A 22,988-nucleotide genomic window follows, 5' to 3' on the forward strand; every position below is an offset into this window, starting at 1 on the left:
TCTTCTATCTATCTATCTATCTATCTATCTATCTATCTATCTATCTTTCTTCTCCTATCTATCTATCTATCTATCTATCTATCTATCTATCTATCTCATATGTATCTATCTCCTATCTATCTATCTATCTATCTATCTCCTATCTATCTATCTATCTATCTATCTATCTATCTATCTATCTATCTATCTCCTATCTATCTATCTATCTATCTATCTATCATCTATCTATCTATCTCCTATCTATCTATCTATCTCCTATCTATCTATCTATCTATCTATCTATCTATCTATCTCATATGTATCTATCTCCTATCTATCTATCTATCTGCTATCTATCTATCTCCTATCTATCTATCTATCTATCTATCTATCTATCTATCTATCTATCTCCTATCTATCTATCTATCTATCTATCTATCTATCTCCTATCTATCTATCTATCTATCTATCTATCTATCTATCTATCTCCTATCTATCTATCTATCTATCTATCTCCTATCTATCTATCTATCTATCTATCTATCTCCTATCTATCTATCTATCTATCTATCTATCTATCTATCTATCTATCTATCTCCTATGTATCTATCTATCTATCTCCTATCTATCTATCTATCTATCTATCTATCTCCTATCTATCTATCTATCTATCTATCTATCTATCTCCTATCTATCTATCTATGTATCTATCTATCTATCTATCTATCTATCTCTTATCTATCTATCTATCTATCTATCTATCTATCATCTATCTATCTATCTATCTATCTCCTATCTATCTATCTATCTATCTATCTATCTATCTCCTATCTATCTATCTATCTATCTATCTATCTCCTATCTATCTATCTATCTATCTCCTATCTATCTATCTATCTATCTATCTATCTTCTATCTATCTATCTATCTATCTATCTTCTATCTATCTATCTATCTATCTATCTATCTATCTATCTATCTTTCTCCTATCTATCTATCTATCTATCTATCTATCTATCTATCTCATATGTATCTATCTCCTATCTATCTATCTATCTATCTATCTATCTATCTATCTATCTCCTATCTGTCTATCTATCTATCTATCTATCTATCTATCTATCTATCTCCTATCTATCTATCTATCTATCTATCTATCTATCTATCTATCTCCTATCTATCTATCTATCTATCTATCTCCTATCTATCTATCTATCTATCTATCTATCTATCTATCTCCTATCTATCTATCTATCTATCTATCTATCTATGTATCTATCTATCTATCTATCTATCTCTTATCTATCTATCTATCTATCTATCTATCTATCTCCTATCTATCTATCTATCTATCTATCTATCTATCTATCTATCTCCTATCTATCTATCTATCTATCTATCTATCTATCTATCTATCTATCTTCTATCTATCTATCTTCTATCTATCTATCTATCTATCTATCTATCTATCTATCTTTCTCCTATCTATCTATCTATCTATCTATCTATCTATCTATCTCATATGTATCTATCTCCTATCTATCTATCTATCTATCTATCTATCTATCTCCTATCTATCTATCTATCTATCTATCTATCATCTATCTATCTATCTATCTATCTATCTATCTCTCTCCTATCTATCTATCTATCTATCTATCTATCTCCTATCTATCTATCTATCTCCTATCTATCTATCTATCTATCTATCTATCTATCTATCTCCTATCTATCTATCTTCTATCTATCTATCTCCTATCTATCTATCTATCTATCTATCTATCTATCTATCTATCTATCTTCTATCTATCTATCTCCTATCTATCTATCTCCTATCTATCTATCTATCTATCTATCTATCTATCTATCTATCTATCATCTATCTATCTATCTATCTATCTATCTCCTATCTATCTATCTATCTATCTATCTATCTATCTCCTATCTATCTATCTATCTATCTATCTATCTATCTATCTATCTCCTATCTATCTATCTATCTATCTATCTATCTATCTATCTCCTATCTATCTATCTATCTATGTATCTATGTATCTATCTATCTATCTATCTATCTATCTCCTATCTATCTATCTATCTCCTATCTATCTATCTATCTATCTATCTTCTATCTATCTATCTTCTATCTATCTATCTATCTATCTATCTATCTATCTATCTTTCTTTCTCCTATCTATCTATCTATCTATCTATCTATCTATCTATCTCATATGTATCTATCTCCTATCTATCTATCTATCTATCTATCTATCTATCTATCTCCTATCTATCTATCTATCTATCTATCTATCTATCTCCTATCTATCTATCTATCTATCTATCTATCTATCTATCTATCATCTATCTATCTATCTCCTATCTATCTATCTATCTATCTCCTATCTATCTATCTATCTATCTCATATGTATCTATCTCCTATCTATCTATCTATCTGCTATCTATCTATCTCCTATCTATCTATCTATCTATCTATCTATCTATCTATCTCCTATCTATCTATCTATCTATCTATCTATCTATCTCCTATCTATCTATCTATCTATCTATCTATCTATCTATCTCCTATCTATCTATCTATCTATCTATCTCCTATCTATCTATCTATCTATCTATCTATCTATCTCCTATCTATCTATCTATCTATCTATCTCCTATGTATCTATCTATCTATCTCCTATCTATCTATCTATCTATCTATCTCCTATCTATCTATCTATCTATCTATCTATCTCCTATCTATCTATCTATCTATGTATGTATCTATCTATCTATCTATCTATCTATCTATCTATCTATCTCTTATCTATCTATCTATCTATCTATCATCTATCTATCTATCTATCTATCTATCATCTATCTATCTATCTATCTATCTATCTATCTCCTATCTATCTATCTATCTATCTATCTATCTCCTATCTATCTATCTATCTATCTATCTCCTATCTATCTATCTATCTATCTATCTATCTATCTTCTATCTATCTATCTTCTATCTATCTATCTATCTATCTATCTATCTATCTTTCTCCTATCTATCTATCTATCTATCTATCTCATATGTATCTATCTCCTATCTATCTATCTATCTATCTATCTATCTATCTATCTATCTCCTATCTGTCTATCTATCTATCTATCTATCTATCTATCTCCTATCTATCTATCTATCTATCTATCTATCTCCTATCTATCTATCTATCTATCTATCTATCTATCTATCTATCTCCTATCTATCTATCTATCTATCTATCTCCTATCTATCTATCTATCTATCTATCTATGTATCTATCTATCTATCTATCTATCTCTTATCTATCTATCTATCTATCTATCTATCTATCTCCTATCTATCTATCTATCTATCTATCTATCTATCTATCTATCTATCTCCTATCTATCTATCTATCTATCTATCTATCTATCTATCTTCTATCTATCTATCTTCTATCTATCTATCTATCTATCTATCTATCTATCTTTCTCCTATCTATCTATCTATCTATCTATCTATCTATCTATCTATCTCATATGTATCTATCTCCTATCTATCTATCTATCTATCTATCTATCTATCTATCTCCTATCTATCTATCTATCTATCTATCTATCTATCTATCATCTATCTATCTATCTATCTATCTATCTATCTATCTATCTCTCTCCTATCTATCTATCTATCTATCTATCTATCTATCTATCTCCTATCTATCTATCTATCTCCTATCTATCTATCTATCTATCTATCTATCTATCTATCATCTATCTATCTATCTATCTATCTATCTCCTATCTATCTATCTATCTATCTATCTATCTATCTCCTATCTATCTATCTATCTATCTATCTATCTATCTATCTGCTATCTATCTATCTCCTATCTATCTCCTATCTATCTATCTATCTATCTATCTATCTATCTATCTCCTATCTATCTATCTATCTATCTATCTATCTCCTATCTATCTATCTATCTATCTATCTATCTATCTATCTATCTCCTATCTATCTATCTATCTATCTATCTATCTATCTCATATGTATCTATCTCCTATCTATCTATCTATCTATCTATCTTCTATCTATCTATCTATCTATCTATCTATCTATCTATCTCCTATCTATCTATCTATCTATCTATCTATCTCCTATCTATCTATCTATCTATCTATCTATCTATCTTCTATCTATCTATCTTCTATCTATCTATCTATCTATCTATCTATCTATCTATCTTTCTCCTATCTATCTATCTATCTATCTATCTATCTCATATGTATCTATCTCCTATCTATCTATCTATCTATCTATCTATCTATCTCCTATCTATCTATCTATCTATCTATCTATCTATCTATCATCTATCTATCTATCTATCTATCTATCTATCTATCTATCTCTCTCCTATCTATCTATCTATCTATCTATCTATCTATCTATCTATCTATCTCCTATCTATCTATCTATCTCCTATCTATCTATCTATCTATCTATCTATCTATCATCTATCTATCTATCTCCTATCTATCTATCTATCTATCTATCTATCTATCTATCTCCTATCTATCTATCTATCTATCTGCTATCTATCTATCTCCTATCTATCTCCTATCTATCTATCTATCTATCTATCTATCTATCTATCTCCTATCTATCTATCTATCTATCTATCTATCTCCTATCTATCTATCTATCTATCTATCTATCTATCTCCTATCTATCTATCTATCTATCTATCTCCTATCTATCTATCTATCTATCTATCTCCTATCTATCTATCTATCTATCTATCTATCTCCTATCTATCTATCTCCTATCTATCTATCTATCTATCTATCTATCATCTATCTATCTATCTATCTATCTATCTCCTATCTATCTATCTATCTATCTATCTATCTCCTATCTATCTATCTATCTATCTATCTATCTATCTATCTATCTGCTATCTATCTATCTCCTATCTATCTCCTATCTATCTATCTATCTATCTATCTATCTATCTATCTATCTATCTATCTCCTATCTATCTATCTATCTATCTATCTATCTATCTCCTATCTATCTATCTATCTATCTATCTATCTATCTATCTCCTATCTATCTATCTATCTATCTATCTATCTATCTCCTATCTATCTATCTATCTATCTATGTATCTATCTATCTATCTATCTCTTATCTATCTATCTATCTATCTATCTATCTATCTATCTATCTCCTATCTATCTATCTATCTATCTATCTATCTCCTATCTATCTATCTATCTATCTATCTATCTATCTATCTTCTATCTATCTTCTATCTATCTATCTATCTATCTATCTATCTATCTATCTATCTTTCTCCTATCTATCTATCTATCTATCTATCTATCTATCTATCTATCTCATATGTATCTATCTCCTATCTATCTATCTATCTATCTATCTATCTATCTATCTTCTATCTATCTATCTATCTATCTATCTATCTATCATCTATCTATCTATCTATCTATCTATCTATCTCCTATCTATCTATCTATCTATCTATCTATCTATCTCCTATCTATCTATCTCCTATCTATCTATCTATCTATCTATCTATCTATCTATCTATCTATCATCTATCTATCTATCTATCTCCTATCTATCTATCTATCTATCTATCTATCTATCTATCTCCTATCTATCTATCTATCTATCTATCTGCTATCTATCTATCTATCTCCTATCTATCTCCTATCTATCTATCTATCTATCTATCTATCTATCTCCTATCTATCTATCTATCTATCTATCTATCTCCTATCTATCTATCTATCTATCTCCTATCTATCTATCTATCTATCTATCTATCTATCTATCTCCTATCTATCTATCTATCTATCTATCTATCTATCTATCTATCTATCTCCTATCTATCTATCTATCTATCTATCTATCTCCTATCTATCTATCTCCTATCTATCTATCTATCTATCTATCTATCTATCTATCTATCTATCATCTATCTATCTATCTATCTATCTATCTATCTCCTATCTATCTATCTATCTATCTATCTATCTATCTATCTCCTATCTATCTATCTATCTATCTATCTATCTGCTATCTATCTATCTCCTATCTATCTCCTATCTATCTATCTATCTATCTATCTATCTATCTATCTCCTATCTATCTATCTATCTATCTATCTATCTATCTATCTATCTCCTATCTATCTATCTATCTATCTATCTATCTATCTATCTATCTATCTCCTATCTATCTATCTATCTATCTATCTATCTATCTATCTCCTATCTATCTATCTATCTATCTATCTATCTATCTATCTATCTATTATACTATCTATGAATATACACATGCACACGTAAGAGAGTTGTCCATAGATCTGCTACCCCTTTGCAGTGGAAGGACATCATTATTTATTGCTATAAGTTACCTCTGTCCCGGTTACTGTTATTCCTTTATACTATACATGTTATATAAGTTGTGCCATAAACGTGCCATAGTTATGGGTCCCAACTCTGGAACCAGTGGCGTATCCAAGCTTTGCGGGGCCCTGGGCAGCGCACTGTTGGCTTTCCAGCGGTATATAGAACTGCCTTTGCCCAAATTCATGAATGGTCCTTTTTAATCCTTGCAGGCTTCGAGCCTATGTGGAACTGCTAGCACAAGCTTTGGGCCTATATAGTAATATACCGGGTGGTTGCCCATCTCTCCCGGCTCTGGATCCGCCCCTGTCTGGAATGTAAAGTGAAAGTCTTCCCTCCTGGGTCCCCACACAATATCTCACAGAGGGGCCCGATTTCCCTGCAGCCAGTGAAGGTTTGCACCATCAATCCACTATATGGCAAGTGGCTCTTAACCAGTTAAATACATATACATCAAGCTGAATACGTTTTCCCCTTTCCCACAGTTCATAAAAAGAATTAATTACCAAAGGAATAAAAGTGAAATTGAGCAGCATAGAGTAAGATTGTGTAATAAGTATGTGACCCCCTGGCGAGAGCATAAATCAGAGCTGATTGCATTTTATTTATGTTATTTCTTGCAGTCGGTGAGCACAGTTCTGTTCATCTAGAAAAGTCAAGTTCGTGCCCAAAAGCAGCGCCAGCTGAATCGTGTCAAATATACGGCAGCAAAATCCCTTGCAAAGCCGACAGAAATGTAGATTAGGAAAGTAACTTATTACAATGGGTTAGTATTGGATTTTCCATGACACAAAGCAATGGACTGGACATTATGGGTTTCTGCATCTCACTTTTAAGCTTTGCTGTATAGACTGGGACAGAGACAGCAGAGTCATCTCATTATCATTAGTGGGTGCAAGAGTTAGTCAAAGATGGTGCTAGAGGCCTAGATATAGCAGGGTATATACCTATATTATTCACGTGAAAGGAGTCGCCCTGCAATTCCTCAGAAACACCAATATACAGTGGATGGAGCTACTGCGCTGGCTATGCATGCACTCCCTGATCTCCAGCAGCCCCTGACAACCCGAGGCTGCTGGACCTGTGTGGGGTCCTGGTGTCAGAACCCATAAAGCACATACTGATGAAAAGCATGAAAACTCAATTTGGAGCCTGAAGACCCCATTAGCTCCCAGTCATTGCAGCCGCCATAGAGCGCACAAACTCTGCCGCACTGTCTATTCAGGGAGGAACATGTTCACCCCCAGGGAAATGTTTTTAGGATAAAAATGCAATAACCACAAGATCTTTTAATGTGTATGAGGTCAATCTAACTGTATTCCAATAAGCAAGTTAAGCTTTAATATCTATAATAGTTTTCCCCCAAATGAGAAGAGAAGTAACATGCATGCTTGGCCAATATGTACATAGAGATAGATTGATTTTCAACGTCCTGACTGCAAAACTAATACCGGGAATGTAACTTTAGGATTCCCTGCTCTTGCTTTTCCTGCTGTTCGGGACCTCCCAAATGCACCGGAATAAATAATACCTAATAAAAAATCGGATCTATCTCCAGGTGCCCCTGAACTAGAATAAGCTGGTGCAGGGAGCCCTAAGGTTACATAGGAGTCCGTTCATTAGATGTAAGACTGGGGTTACTCCAGGTCACATTGAAAGTAGACGAGAGGAGAAGACAGAAGACAAGAAATGGCCGGCGGTAAATATAAGGACTGATATTTTTGACTTTTTATTTTTGCTTTTGGACGCCATCTGATTTGTTGGACTACAAAGATGAGGATATATATAATATTTTGCTTTAAATAAATGTATGAATAGTACATTTTAGTAGCGAGATGCTTAAAGGGCCATGTGCTCAATAACTGTGGTCCTCAATTGTCTCCCTACAGAGGATAATATTGAGGTCTATGAGGCTCTCCATCATATCTATCGATTTCACATTTACGCCACTATGTTATTCCGCCCTCTTTTTGTCATATACAATAACATTGCTTCAATGACCAGTTGCATCAATGACATCACTTTGGTAGGGGACTCAATCTCGCATTTTCCATCCCTTGTGTCTGTCTTTCTGGACGCTCTTGGTTCCAATCTATTGCTACCTTCCAAGGTTTCTCCAGATTATGATGGTGACGTTATCCCTTGTCTAGTACTTGGTATTCCTGCTCCGAGCTTTGCATCAACCTTGCCTTTACCTGTTGGCTCCTATAGTGCATCATGGGAACAACTTGGATGTGTCATACAGCAAAGACAATGGTGATGGTAAAGACTCTCTTAGAATATGGAACCTCCAGCAAAGTTTCGGTCTAAAATCAAAGATGACAAAGTCCTGCAAGCGCGACGTTTCCTTGTAACAAGGTCATGGAGAAAATAGCAGAATCCTGATGGATCCCATCTTCCCTTGGAATCCATTGCTGTCCATTACTGGACAGATTCAATTTAATGTTTAGTCCATTTCTTAGTGAAAAACTAAAGAACGGGACCATGCAGGCGTAAACCCAAACTCAGATTCCACCACCAAGGTTGGCCTGGGTCAGCTCAACCATGATATTGAAGGTTCAATGTCCTGTAAGAAACATTATTAGAGATGAGCGAACAGTGTTCTATCGAACTCATGTTCGATCGGATATTAGGCTGTTCGGCATGTTCGAATCGAATCGAACACCGCGTGGTAAAGTGCGCCATTACTCGATTCCCCTCCCACCTTCCCTGGCGCCTTTTTTGCTCCAATAACAGCGCTGGGTAGGTGGGACAGGAACTACGACACCGGTGACGTTGAAAAAAGTAGGCAAAACCCATTGGCTGCCGAAAACATGTGACCTCTAATTTAAAAGAACAGCGACGCCCAGCTTCGCGTCATTCTGAGCTTGCAATTCACCGAGGACGGAGGTTTCCGTCCAGCTAGCTAGGGCTTAGATTCTGGGTAGGCAGGGACAGGCTAGGATAGGAAGGAGAAGACAACCAACAGCTCTTGTAAGAGCTAAATTCCAGGGAGAAGCTTGTCAGTGTAACGTGGCACTGACGGGCTCAATCGCCGCAACCCAGCTTTCCCAGGATCCTGAATGGAATACACTGTCAGTGTATTCCCGTATACCCGATATATACCCCGATACCCGTTCCAACGGTGTGCCCCCCCACCTTCACCCCAGAAATACCCTGCAAGTCCCCTAGCAATAGAATTGGGGCTATATACACCCACAATTTTTACTACTGGTATACAGTGCCATTGTCTGACTGGGAATTCAAAGAATATATTGGGAATACAAATACCCTCATTTCTTGCTACTGCCATATAGTGCCAGTTTCTGACTGGTAATTCAAAGAATATATTGGGGTTACGTGCACCCACAATTTTTACTACTGGTATACAGTGCCATTGTCTGACTGGGAATTCAAAGAATATATTGGGGTTATAAATACCCTCATTTCTTGCTACTGCCATATAGTGCCAGTTTCTGACTGGTAATTCAAAGAATATATTGGGGTTACGTGCACCCACAATTTTTACTACTGGTATACAGTGCCATTGTCTGACTGGGAATTCAAAGAGTATATTGGGAATACAAATACCCTCATTTCTTGCTACTGCCATATAGTGCCAGTGTCTGACTGGGAATTCAAAGAATATATTGGGGTTACGTGCACCCACAATTTTTACTACTGGTATACAGTGCCATTGTCTGACTGGGAATTCAAAGAGTATATTGGGAATACAAATACCCTCATTTCTTGCTACTGCCATATAGTGCCAGTTTCTGACTGGGAATTCAAAGAATATATTGGGGTTACGTGCACCCACAATTTTTACTACTGGTATACAGTGCCATTGTCTGACTGGGAATTCAAAGAATATATTGGGGTTATAAATACCCTCATTTCTTGCTACTGCCATATAGTGCCAGTTTCTGACTGGGAATTCAAAGAATATATTGGGGTTACGTGCACCCACAATTTTTACTACTGGTATACAGTGCCATTGTCTGACTGGGAATTCAAAGAGTATATTGGGAATACAAATACCCTCATTTCTTGCTACTGCCATATAGTGCCAGTTTCTGACTGGGAATTCAAAGAATATATTGGGGTTACGTGCACCCACAATTTTTACTACTGGTATACAGTGCCAATTTCTAACTAGGAATTCAAAATGCGCAAGGCTCCCGGAAAGGGACGTGGACGAGGCCGTGGGCGAGGTCGGGGGAATGGTTCTGGGGAGCAAGGTAGCAGTGAAGCCACAGGGCGTCCCGTGCCTACTCCTGTGGGGCAGCAAGCATTGCGCCACTCCACAGTGCCAGGGTTGCTTGCCACATTAACTAAACTGCAGGGTACAAACCTTAGTAGGCCCGAGAACCAGGAACAGGTCTTGCAATGGCTGTCAGAGAACGCTTACAGCACATTGTCCAGCAGCCAGTCAGACTCTGCCTCCTCTCCTCCTATTACCCAACAGTCTTGTCTTCCTTCCTCCCAAAATTCCGAAGCTTTACAGAACAATAACCCAAACTGTCCCTGCTCCCCAGAGCTGTTCTCCGCTCCTTTCATTGTCCCTCAACCTGCCTCTCCACGTCACGATTCCACGAACCTAACAGAGGAGCATCTGTATCCAGATGCTCAAACACTAGAGTCTCCTCCATCTCCGTTCGATTTGGTGGTGGATGACCAGCAACCCACCCTCATCGACGATGATGTGACGCAGTTGCCGTCAGGGCATCCAGTTGACCGGCGCATTGTGCGGGAGGAGGAGATGAGACAGGAGTTGGAAGAGGAAGTGGTGGATGATGAGGACACTGACCCGACCTGGACAGGGGGGATGTCAAGCGGGGAAAGTAGTGTGGATGTTGAGGCAGGTGCAGCACCAAAAAGGGTAGCTAGAGGCAGAGGCAGAGGTCAGCAGCTTAGGCGAAGCCAGGCCACACCCGGAATCTCCCAAGATGTTCCAGTTCGTACCCAGCCCCGAAAAACTCCCACCTCGAGGGCACGTTTCTCGAAGGTGTGGAGTTTTTTCAAGGAATGCGCCGAGGACAGATATAGTGTTGTCTGCACAATTTGCCTCTCGAAATTGATTAGGGGCTCTGAGAAGAGCAACCTGTCCACCACTTCAATGCGCCGTCATTTGGAATCCAAGCACTGGAATCAGTGGCAGGCAGCAACGGCAGGACAAAGGCCGACTGCCGTTCACGCCACTGCCACTGCCTCTGCCTCTGCCTCTGCCACTGCCACTGCTGACTGTGCTGGCGATGCACTCCAGAGGACGAGCCAGGACACCACTTCATCTGCCTCCGCCACTTTGTTGACTTCTACCTCATCCTCCCCTGGTCCTGTCTTATCTCCTTCTCCTGCACCATCAAAGGCACCATCAGGCGTTTCTTTACAACAACCCACCATCTCTCAGACATTGGAGCGGCGGCAGAAATACACTGCTAACCACCCACACGCGCAAGCCTTGAACGCCAACATCGCTAAACTGCTGGCCCAGGAGATGTTGGCGTTCCGGCTTGTTGAAACTCCCGCCTTCCTGGACCTGATGGCAACTGCGGCACCTCGCTATGCCGTCCCTAGCCGTCACTACTTCTCCCGGTGTGCCGTCCCCCGCCTTGCACCAGCACGTGTCACTCAACATCAGGCGGGCCCTTAGTTCCGCGCTTTGCACAAAGGTCCACTTGACCACCGACGCGTGGACAAGTGCATGCGGACAGGGACGCTACATTTCACTGACGGCACACTGGGTGAATGTAGTTGAGGCTGGGACTGCTTCCCAAACTGGCCCGGTGTACCTCGTCTCCCCGCCTAACATTCCTGGCAGGGACACGAGAAGAACACCCCCCTCCTCCTCCTCCTCTACCGCCTCCTCCTCCGCCACCGCCTCCTCCTCCGCCACCGCCTCCTCCTCCGCTGTTAGATTGACCCCAGCTACGAGTTGGAAACGTTGCAGCACTGGCGTTGGTAGACGTCAGCAGGCTGTGCTGAAGCTGATCAGCTTGGGGGACAGACAGCACACTGCCTCCGAGGTGAGGGATGCCCTCCTCGATGAGACGGCAATATGGTTTGAGCCGCTGCACCTGGGCCCAGGCATGGTCGTTTGTGATAACGGCCGGAACCTGGTAGCAGCTCTGGAGCTTGCCGGACTCCAACATGTTCCATGCCTGGCCCACGTCTTCAACCTAGTGGTGCAACGTTTCCTAAAGAGCTACCCCAATGTTCCAGAGCTACTGGTGAAAGTGCGGCGCATGTGCGCCCACTTTCGCAAGTCGACAGTAGCCGCTGCTAGCTTAAAATCTCTCCAGCAACGCCTGCATGTGCCACAACACCGGCTTTTGTGCGACGTCCCCACACGCTGGAACTCAACGTTTCAGATGTTGAATAGAGTGGTTGAGCAGCAGAGACCTTTGATGGAATACCAGCTACAAAACCCTAGGGTGCCACAAAGTCAGCTGCCTCAGTTTCACATCCATGAGTGGCCATGGATGAGAGACCTTTGTGACATCCTACGGGTCTTTGAGGAGTCCACAAGGAGGGTGAGCTCTGAGGATGCGATGGTGAGCCTTACAATCCCGCTCTTGTGTGTTCTGAGAGAATCCCTGATTGACATCAGGGATAACTCAGATCACACAGAGGAGTTAGGGATAGCATCCGATCCGTCACAGCTGGAGAGTAGGTCCACACATCTGTCCGCTTCACTGCGTTTAATGGAGGAGGAGGAGGAGGAGGAGGAGGAAGAAGAGTTGTCCGATGATGTGATGGTGATACAGGAGGCTTCCGGGCAACTTCGAATCGTCCCATTGTTGCAGCGCGGATGGGTAGACATGGAGGATGAGGAGGAAATGGAGATTGAACTTTCCGGTGGGGCCAGAGGAGTCATGCCAACTAACACTGTGGCAGACATGGCTGAGTTCATGTTGGGGTGCTTTACAACCGACAAGCGTATTGTCAAAATCATGGAGGACAACCAGTACTGGATCTTTGCTATCCTTGACCCCCGGTATAAAAACAACATCTCGTCTTTTATTCCGGTAGAGGGGAGGGCCAATCGCATCAATGCTTGCCACAGGCAATTGGTGCAGAATATGATGGAGATGTTTCCAGCATGTGACGTTGGCGGCAGGGAGGGCAGTTCCTCCAGTAGGCAACCAAGTTCTCACCGGTCCACACAAACGAGGGGCACACTGTCTAAGGTCTGGGACACCTTGATGGCACCCCCTCGCCAAAGTGCCGCCACGGAGGGTCCTAGTGTCACCAGGCGTGAGAAGTATAGGTGCATGTTGCGGGAATACCTTTCCGACCACAGCCCTGTCCTCTCCGACCCCTCTGCGCCCTACACGTATTGGGTGTCGAAGTTGGACCTGTGGCTTGAACTTGCCCTATATGCCTTGGAGGTGCTGTCCTGTCCTGCCGCCAGCGTCCTATCTGAGAGGGTGTTCAGTGCAGCCGGTGGCATCATCACTGACAAGCGCACCCGTCTGTCAGCTGAGAGTGCCGACCGGCTCACTTTGATAAAAATGAACCACCACTGGGTAGAGCCGTCATTTTTGTGCCCACCTGTGTAAAGCACCCCAACATGAAACTCCATGTCTGTACTCAACCTCTCCAATTCCTCCGCATCCTCATACTCATCCACCATAAGCGTTGCACAATTCTGCTAATACTAGGCTCCCTCCACCCTGATTTCCCCCAACTCTGCTGGTTAGAGGCTCCCTCCACCATGAATTTGCCCAAACTGGGCTGTTTAGAGGCTCCCTCCACCATGAATTGGTCCAAACTGGGGTGGTTAGAGGCTCCCTCCACCATGAATTGGTCCAAACTGGGGTGGTTAGAGGCTCCCTCCACCATTAATTGGTCCAAACTGGGCTGGTTAGAGGCTCCCTCCACAATTAATTGGTCCAAACTGGGCTAATTAGAGGCTCCCTCCACCATGAATTGGTCCAAACTGGGTTTTTTAGAGGCTCCCTCCACCATTAATTGGTCCAAACTGGGCTGGTTAGAGGCTCCCTCCACAATTAATTGGTCCAAACTGGGCTAATTAGAGGCTCGCTCCACCATGAATTGGTCCAAACTGGGTTTTTTAGAGGCTCCCTCCACCATGAATTTGCCCAAACTGGGCTGTTTAGAGGCTCCCTCCACCATGAATTGGTCCAAACTGGGCTGGTTAGAGGCTCCCTCCACCATGAATTTCCCAAAACTTGGCTGTTTAGAGGCTCCCTCCACCATGAATTTGCCCAAACTGGGCTGTTTAGAGGCTCCCTCCACCATTAATTGGTCCAAACTGGGCTGGTTAGAGGCTCCCTCCACCATGAATTTGCCCAAACTGGGGTGGTTAGAGGCTCCCTCCACCATTAATTGGTCCAAACTGGGCTGGTTAGAGGCTCCCTCCACCATGAATTTCCCAAAACTTGGCTGTTTAGAGGCTCCCTCCACCATTAATTGGTCCAAACTGGGCTGGTTAGAGGCTCCCTCCACCATGAATTTGCCCAAACTGGGCTGTTTAGAGGCTCCCTCCACCATTAATTGGTCCAAACTGGGCTGGTTAGAGGCTCCCTCCACCATGAATTTGCCCAAACTGGGCTGTTTAGAGGCTCCCTCCACCATGAATTGGTCCAAACTGGGGTGGTTAGAGGCTCCCTCCACCATGAATTGGTCCAAACTGGGGTGGTTAGAGGCTCCCTCCACCATTAATTGGTCCAAACTGGGCTGGTTAGAGGCTCCCTCCACAATTAATTGGTCCAAACTGGGCTAATTAGAGGCTCCCTCCACCATGAATTGGTCCAAACTGGGTTTTTTAGAGGCTCCCTCCACCATTAATTGGTCCAAACTGGGCTGGTTAGAGGCTCCCTCCACAATTAATTGGTCCAAACTGGGCTAATTAGAGGCTCCCTCCACCATGAATTGGTCCAAACTGGGTTTTTTAGAGGCTCCCTCCACCATGAATTTGCCCAAACTGGGCTGTTTAGAGGCTCCCTCCACCATGAATTGGTCCAAACTGGGCTGGTTAGAGGCTCCCTCCACCATGAATTTCCCAAAACTTGGCTGTTTAGAGGCTCCCTCCACCATTAATTGGTCCAAACTGGGCTGGTTAGAGGCTCCCTCCACCATTAATTGGTCCAAACTGGGCTGGTTAGAGGCTCCCTCCACCATTAATTGGTCCAAACTGGGCTGGTTAGAGGCTCCCTCCACCATGAATTTCCCAAAACTTGGCTGTTTAGAGGCTCCCTCCACCATTAATTGGTCCAAACTGGGCTGGTTAGAGGCTCCCTCCACCATGAATTTGCCCAAACTGGGCTGTTTAGAGGCTCCCTCCACCATGAATTTGCCCAAACTGGGCTGTTTAGAGGCTCCCTCCACCATGAATTGGTCCAAACTGGGCTGGTTAGAGGCTCCCTCCACCATGAATTTCCCAAAACTTGGCTGTTTAGAGGCTCCCTCCACCATTAATTGGTCCAAACTGGGCTGGTTAGAGGCTCCCTCCACCATGAATTTGCCCAAACTGGGGTGGTTAGAGGCTCCCTCCACCATTAATTGGTCCAAACTGGGCTGGTTAGAGGCTCCCTCCACAATTAATTGGTCCAAACTGGGCTAATTAGAGGCTCCCTCCACCATGAATTGGTCCAAACTGGGTTTTTTAGAGGCTCCCTCCACCATGAATTTCCCAAAACTTGGCTGTTTAGAGGCTCCCTCCACCATGAATTGGTCCAAACTGGGCTGGTTAGAGGCTCCCTCCACCATGAATTTCCCAAAACTTGGCTGTTTAGAGGCTCCCTCCACCATTAATTGGTCCAAACTGGGCTGGTTAGAGGCTCCCTCCACCATTAATTGGTCCAAACTGGGCTGGTTAGAGGCTCCCTCCACCATTAATTGGTCCAAACTGGGCTGGTTAGAGGCTCCCTCCACCATGAATTTCCCAAAACTTGGCTGTTTAGAGGCTCCCTCCACCATTAATTGGTCCAAACTGGGCTGGTTAGAGGCTCCCTCCACCATGAATTTGCCCAAACTGGGCTGTTTAGAGGCTCCCTCCACCATGAATTTGCCCAAACTGGGCTGATTAGAGGCTCCCTCCACCATGAATTGGTCCAAACTGGGCTGGTTAGAGGCTCCCTCCACCATGAATTTCCCAAAACTTGGCTGTTTAGAGGCTCCCTCCACCATTAATTGGTCCAAACTGGGCTGGTTAGAGGCTCCCTCCACCATGAATTTGCCCAAACTGGGGTGGTTAGAGGCTCCCTCCACCATTAATTGGTCCAAACTGGGCTGGTTAGAGGCTCCCTCCACAATTAATTGGTCCAAACTGGGCTAATTAGAGGCTCCCTCCACCATGAATTGGTCCAAACTGGGTTTTTTAGAGGCTCCCTCCACCATGAATTTCCCAAAACTTGGCTGTTTAGAGGCTCCCTCCACCATGAATTGGTCCAAACTGGGCTGGTTAGAGGCTCCCTCCACCATGAATTTCCCAAAACTTGGCTGTTTAGAGGCTCCCTCCACCATTAATTGGTCCAAACTGGGCTGGTTAGAGGCTCCCTCCACCATGAATTTGCCCAAACTGGGCTGTTTAGAGGCTCCCTCCACCATGAATTGGTCCAAACTGGGCTGGTTAGAGGCTCCCTCCACCATGAATTTCCCAAAACTTGGCTGTTTAGAGGCTCCCTCCACCATTAATTGGTCCAAACTGGGCTGGTTAGAGGCTCCCTCCACCATGAATTGGTCCAAACTGGGGTGGTTAGAGGCTCCCTCCACCATTAATTGGTCCAAACTGGGCTGGTTAGAGGCTCCCTCCACCATTAATTGGTCCAAACTGGGCTGGTTAGAGGCTCCCTCCACCATTAATTGGTCCAAACTGGGCTGGTTAGAGGCTCCCTCCACCATGAATTTCCCAAAACTTGGCTGTTTAGAGGCTCCCTCCACCATTAATTGGTCCAAACTGGGCTGGTTAGAGGCTCCCTCCACCATGAATTTGCCCAAACTGGGCTGTTTAGAGGCTCCCTCCACCATGAATTTGCCCAAACTGGGCTGTTTAGAGGCTCCCTCCACCATGAATTGGTCCAAACTGGGCTGGTTAGAGGCTCCCTCCACCATGAATTTCCCAAAACTTGGCTGTTTAGAGGCTCCCTCCACCATTAATTGGTCCAAACTGGGCTGGTTAGAGGCTCCCTCCACCATGAATTTGCCCAAACTGGGGTGGTTAGAGGCTCCCTCCACCATTAATTGGTCCAAACTGGGCTGGTTAGAGGCTCCCTCCACAATTAATTGGTCCAAACTGGGCTAATTAGAGGCTCCCTCCACCATGAATTGGTCCAAACTGGGTTTTTTAGAGGCTCCCTCCACCATGAATTTCCCAAAACTTGGCTGTTTAGAGGCTCCCTCCACCATGAATTGGTCCAAACTGGGCTGGTTAGAGGCTCCCTCCACCATGAATTTCCCAAAACTTGGCTGTTTAGAGGCTCCCTCCACCATTAATTGGTCCAAACTGGGCTGGTTAGAGGCTCCCTCCACCATGAATTTGCCCAAACTGGGCTGTTTAGAGGCTCCCTCCACCATGAATTGGTCCAAACTGGGCTGGTTAGAGGCTCCCTCCACCATGAATTTCCCAAAACTTGGCTGTTTAGAGGCTCCCTCCACCATTAATTGGTCCAAACTGGGCTGGTTAGAGGCTCCCTCCACCATGAATTGGTCCAAACTGGGGTGGTTAGAGGCTCCCTCCACCATTAATTGGTCCAAACTGGGCTGGTTAGAGGCTCCCTCCACAATTAATTGGTCCAAACTGGGCTAATTAGAGGCTCCCTCCACCATGAATTGGTCCAAACTGGGTTTTTTAGAGGCTCCCTCCACCATGAATTTGCCCAAACTGGGCTGTTTAGAGGCTCCCTCCACCATGAATTGGTCCAAACTGGGCTGGTTAGAGGCTCCCTCCACCATGAATTTCCCAAAACTTGGCTGTTTAGAGGCTCCCTCCACCATTAATTGGTCCAAACTGGGCTGGTTAGAGGCTCCCTCCACCATTAATTGGTCCAAACTGGGCTGGTTAGAGGCTCCCTCCACCATGAATTTGCCCAAACTGGGCTGGTTAGAGGCTCCCTCCACCATGAATTTCCCAAAACTTGGCTGTTTAGAGGCTCCCTCCACCATTAATTGGTCCAAACTGGGCTGGTTAGAGGCTCCCTCCACCATGAATTTGCCCAAACTGGGGTGGTTAGAGGCTCCCTCCACCATTAATTGGTCCAAACTGGGCTGGTTAGAGGCTCCCTCCACAATTAATTGGTCCAAACTGGGCTAATTAGAGGCTCCCTCCACCATGAATTGGTCCAAACTGGGTTTTTTAGAGGCTCCCTCCACCATGAATTTGCCCAAACTGGGCTGTTTAGAGGCTCCCTCCACCATGAATTGGTCCAAACTGGGCTGGTTAGAGGCTCCCTCCACCATGAATTTCCCAAAACTTGGCTGTTTAGAGGCTCCCTCCACCATTAATTGGTCCAAACTGGGCTGGTTAGAGGCTCCCTCCACCATTAATTGGTCCAAACTGGGCTGGTTAGAGGCTCCCTCCACCATTAATTGGTCCAAACTGGGCTGGTTAGAGGCTCCCTCCACCATTAATTGGTCCAAACTGGGCTGTTTAGAGGCTCCCTCCACCATTAATTGGTCCAAACTGGGCTGGTTAGAGGCTCCCTCCACCATGAATTTGCCCAAACTGGGCTGTTTAGAGGCTCCCTCCACCATGAATTGGTCCAAACTGGGCTGGTTAGAGGCTCCCTCCACCATGAATTTCCCAAAACTTGGCTGTTTAGAGGCTCCCTCCACCATTAATTGGTCCAAACTGGGCTGGTTAGAGGCTCCCTCCACCATGAATTGGTCCAAACTGGGGTTTTTAGAGGCTCCCTCCACCATGAATTGGTCCAAACTGGGGTTTTTAGAGTCTCCCTCCACCATGAATTGGTCCAAACTGGGGTTTTTAGAGTCTCCCTCCACCATGAATTGGTCCAAACTGGGGTTTTTAGAGGCTCCCTCCACCATGAATTTGCCCAAACTCTGCTGGTTAGAGGCTCAATCCACCCTGATTTTCAAAACAAATGTTGGTGCCAACCTCAACTTACTACAAGGGCCAAATTCACTGCTGGTGACAAGCTCTCCTCACTGCAAGTGCCAAATACACATGTTTCAAGGTGTTTTCCTACTGTCAGAGAGGTGGTATTGAGTGTGTAAAGTGTGTAGTTGTTAGGCTGTGATGTTGGGGTAATAGAGGGTCTTTGGTGTGTTAGATGCCCCCAGACATGCTTCCCCTGCTGTCCCAGTGTCATTCCAGAGGTGTTGGCATCATTTCCTGGGGTGTCATAGTGGACTTGGTGACCCTCCAGACACGGATTTGGGTTTCCCCCTTAACGAGTATCTGTTCCCCATAGACTATAATGGGGTTCGAAACCCGTTCGAACACACGAACATTGAGCGGCTGTTCGAATCGAATTTCGAACCTCGAACATTTTAGTGTTCGCTCATCTCTAAACATTATGGCTAGATCCCCTTACTCACACCAATGCTTCTACCTCTATTCCCTCTCTTGAAGGTTCCTCTGGATCCTCCCGCCATGAATTGCTCTTCTTATAGGGAGATGAAGGAGAAGCGCTCTTCTTTATTCCAGGACAAACAATAGCGGAGCTGACAAGACGCTAAAGAGACAGCCATTCCTTGAACATTGAAACACTGTTTCTTCTGGTTGTTCTTTTCTTTTGGAAGACGTAAACTTATTTTTCAGGAGATGCAAATGTGACTTCCCATGAACTTCTCCCACCCCACCTTATCGATCTCCTTTCTCTTCATGTCCATTATGAGAATGATTTGGCACAGCATCTACTCGGCTAAGCTTGGTTTCCATATATCATGAAAGACAGAGGAAGGAAATATTGGGAATCGATGGCGTACGCAGCCTCTGATGTCTACAGCTGCTCCCGCTTTACATTACACACGTTATTTGTGTTTGTAATTAATTTCCCCGAGTGCATCCAGCTAAGTGGATTAAGCCGGGCAGATAATGCATCTCCTTTACTTCAAGTTTTTATTGCAAAATATTAACTTTGCAACCAAAGACTTTTTGGTAATTAATGTAATAGAGACGATGAATAACAATGGCTTATTACTTCAGATCTATCTTCCAATAGTAAAATCCAATTGCCTCTTATTGAATATTTCCTCATCAATTAGCAGGGCTGATTTCTACCTCCTGCATTAAACATCAGGATTAGCAATATGTAGATGGGCTTTATGAGCAACCGGGGAAAACTGGAATCAATGCCATTTTATTTCCCTTTCATTGACGGGATCACGTTGTCAAATCTAAATATAATTACCGTCAATCCAATATTGACTGGACTGTGATGTTGCTGCGTAAATATGTTGTATACAGTATATAGGGAGCATTGCAATGATGCTATATGTGGGTGATGTGGTCTGGTGGTAACATTGGGAACTACCGTACAACGTTATGCACAATATATCATTGCATAGGCAGTAGTGAACACACCATTGTGTAAACTGGGGGGTGCAGGAGACCACTCACTCCATTCTATTGTCTATTAGATTTCTGGTAACTGTGAGTTGATGATTATGATGAATGTAAAGGGGTTTGCTCTTCAGTATTCAAGACGAGAAGTCCAGATATCTTTCTTGCATGAGGACTCTTAGATTTGTCCTTTCTTACCTTTCCTTTGGTCTGGATCTGCTTTTAGTTATGTATCACTAGATGATCAGCTTTTCAAGACATGTTATTTGTCCTATACGTGTCTGTTCAGCCATCCAGTGGCCGTGTAGAGAATTGCAGCCTATCAGGAATTTTGTTATTATGTTGTGATACTGTATTTAATTGTTTTATGGTAAATTATGGCTAAATTAAAGTTTTGGGATTTCTTTGCCCCAAGGTGAGTCAAGAGATAACCAGCTTTTCACAATATCCTATATGTGTCTCTATGCAGGTCATTCAGTGGCCATGTTGTGAATTGCAGCCTGTGGGAGATTGCAGTATTGGATTGGATTGTTTTTCTGATGAATTAGAGCAACGGTAAAAGATTTTATTTTTATCCCAGGTGTTTGCTTCTACTTATAATTTATCCCCAGGGTAGTATATAATTCATGGAGGTCCAACACCCAGATTCTGCAGTGAACACCTGGTACAGCGGCTTCCTAGGACTAAGAGCCACTGCATGGAATGGGGTTGGAAGAAGCTCTGCCTCTATATAAGTAAAATCCATAAAGCTGCAGTACTCCAGCCTATCCGCTATACTATGCACAGGGTGTCAGTCCTGCACCTATTATTTCATTAGGATCAGAGCTGCAGTACTCCAGCCTAACCGCTATACTGTGCACGGGGTGTCGGTCCTGCACCTATTACTTCAATAATATCAGAGCTGCAGTACTCCAGCCTAACCGCTATACTGTGCACGAGGTGTCAGTCCTGCACCTATTATTTCATTAGGATCAGAGCTGCAGTACTCCAGCCTAACCGCTATACTGTGCACGGGGTGTCAGTCCTGCGCCTATTACTTCAATAAGATCAGAGCTGCAGTACTCCAGCCTAACCGCTATACTGTGCACGAGGTGTCAGTCCTGCACCTATTACTTCATTAGGATCAGAGCTGCAATACTCCAGCCTAACCCCTATACTGTGCACGAGGTGTCAGTCCTGCACCTATTACTTCATTAGGATCAGAGCTGCAGTACTCCAGCCTAACCCCTATACTGTGCACGGGGTGTCAGTCCTGCACCTATTACTTCAATAGGATCAGAGCTGCAATAGTCCAGCCTAACCGCTATACTGTGCACGGGGTGTCGGTCCTGCACCTATTACTTCATTAGGATCAGAGCTGCAGTACTCCAGCCTAACCCCTATACTGTGCACGAGGTGTCAGTCCTGCACCTATTACTTCATTAGGATCAGAGCTGCAATACTCCAGCCTAACCCCTATACTGTGCACGGGGTGTCAGTCCTGCACCTATTACTTCATTAGGATCAGAGCTGCAGTACTCCAGCCTAACCCCTATACTGTGCACGGGGTGTCAGTCCTGCACCTATTACTTCATTAGGATCAGAGCTGCAGTACTCCAGCCTAACCGCTATACTGTGCACGGGGTGTCAGTCCTGCACCTATTACTTCATTAGGATCAGAGCTGCAGTACTCCAGCCTAACCGCTATACTGTGCACGGGGTGTCAGTCCTGCACCTATTACTTCATTAGGATCAGAGCTGCAGTACTCCAGCCTAACCGCTATACTGTGCACGGGGTGTCAGTCCTGCACCTATTACTTCATTAGGATCAGAGCTGCAGTACTCCAGCCTAACCGCTATACTGTGCACGGGGTGTCAGTCCTGCACCTATTACTTCATTAGGATCAGAGCTGCAGTACTCCAGCCTAACCGCTATACTGTGCACGGGGTGTCAGTCCTGCACCTATTACTTCATTAGGATCAGAGCTGCAGTACTCCAGCCTGACCGCTATACTGTGCACGAGGTGTCAGTCCTGCACCTATTACTTCATTAGGATCAGAGCTGCAGTACTCCAGCCTAACCGCTATACTGTGCACGGGGTGTCAGTCCTG

This window comes from Leptodactylus fuscus, chromosome 8, assembly GCF_031893055.1.
Source record: "Leptodactylus fuscus isolate aLepFus1 chromosome 8, aLepFus1.hap2, whole genome shotgun sequence".
Taxonomy (NCBI): domain Eukaryota; kingdom Metazoa; phylum Chordata; class Amphibia; order Anura; family Leptodactylidae; genus Leptodactylus; species Leptodactylus fuscus.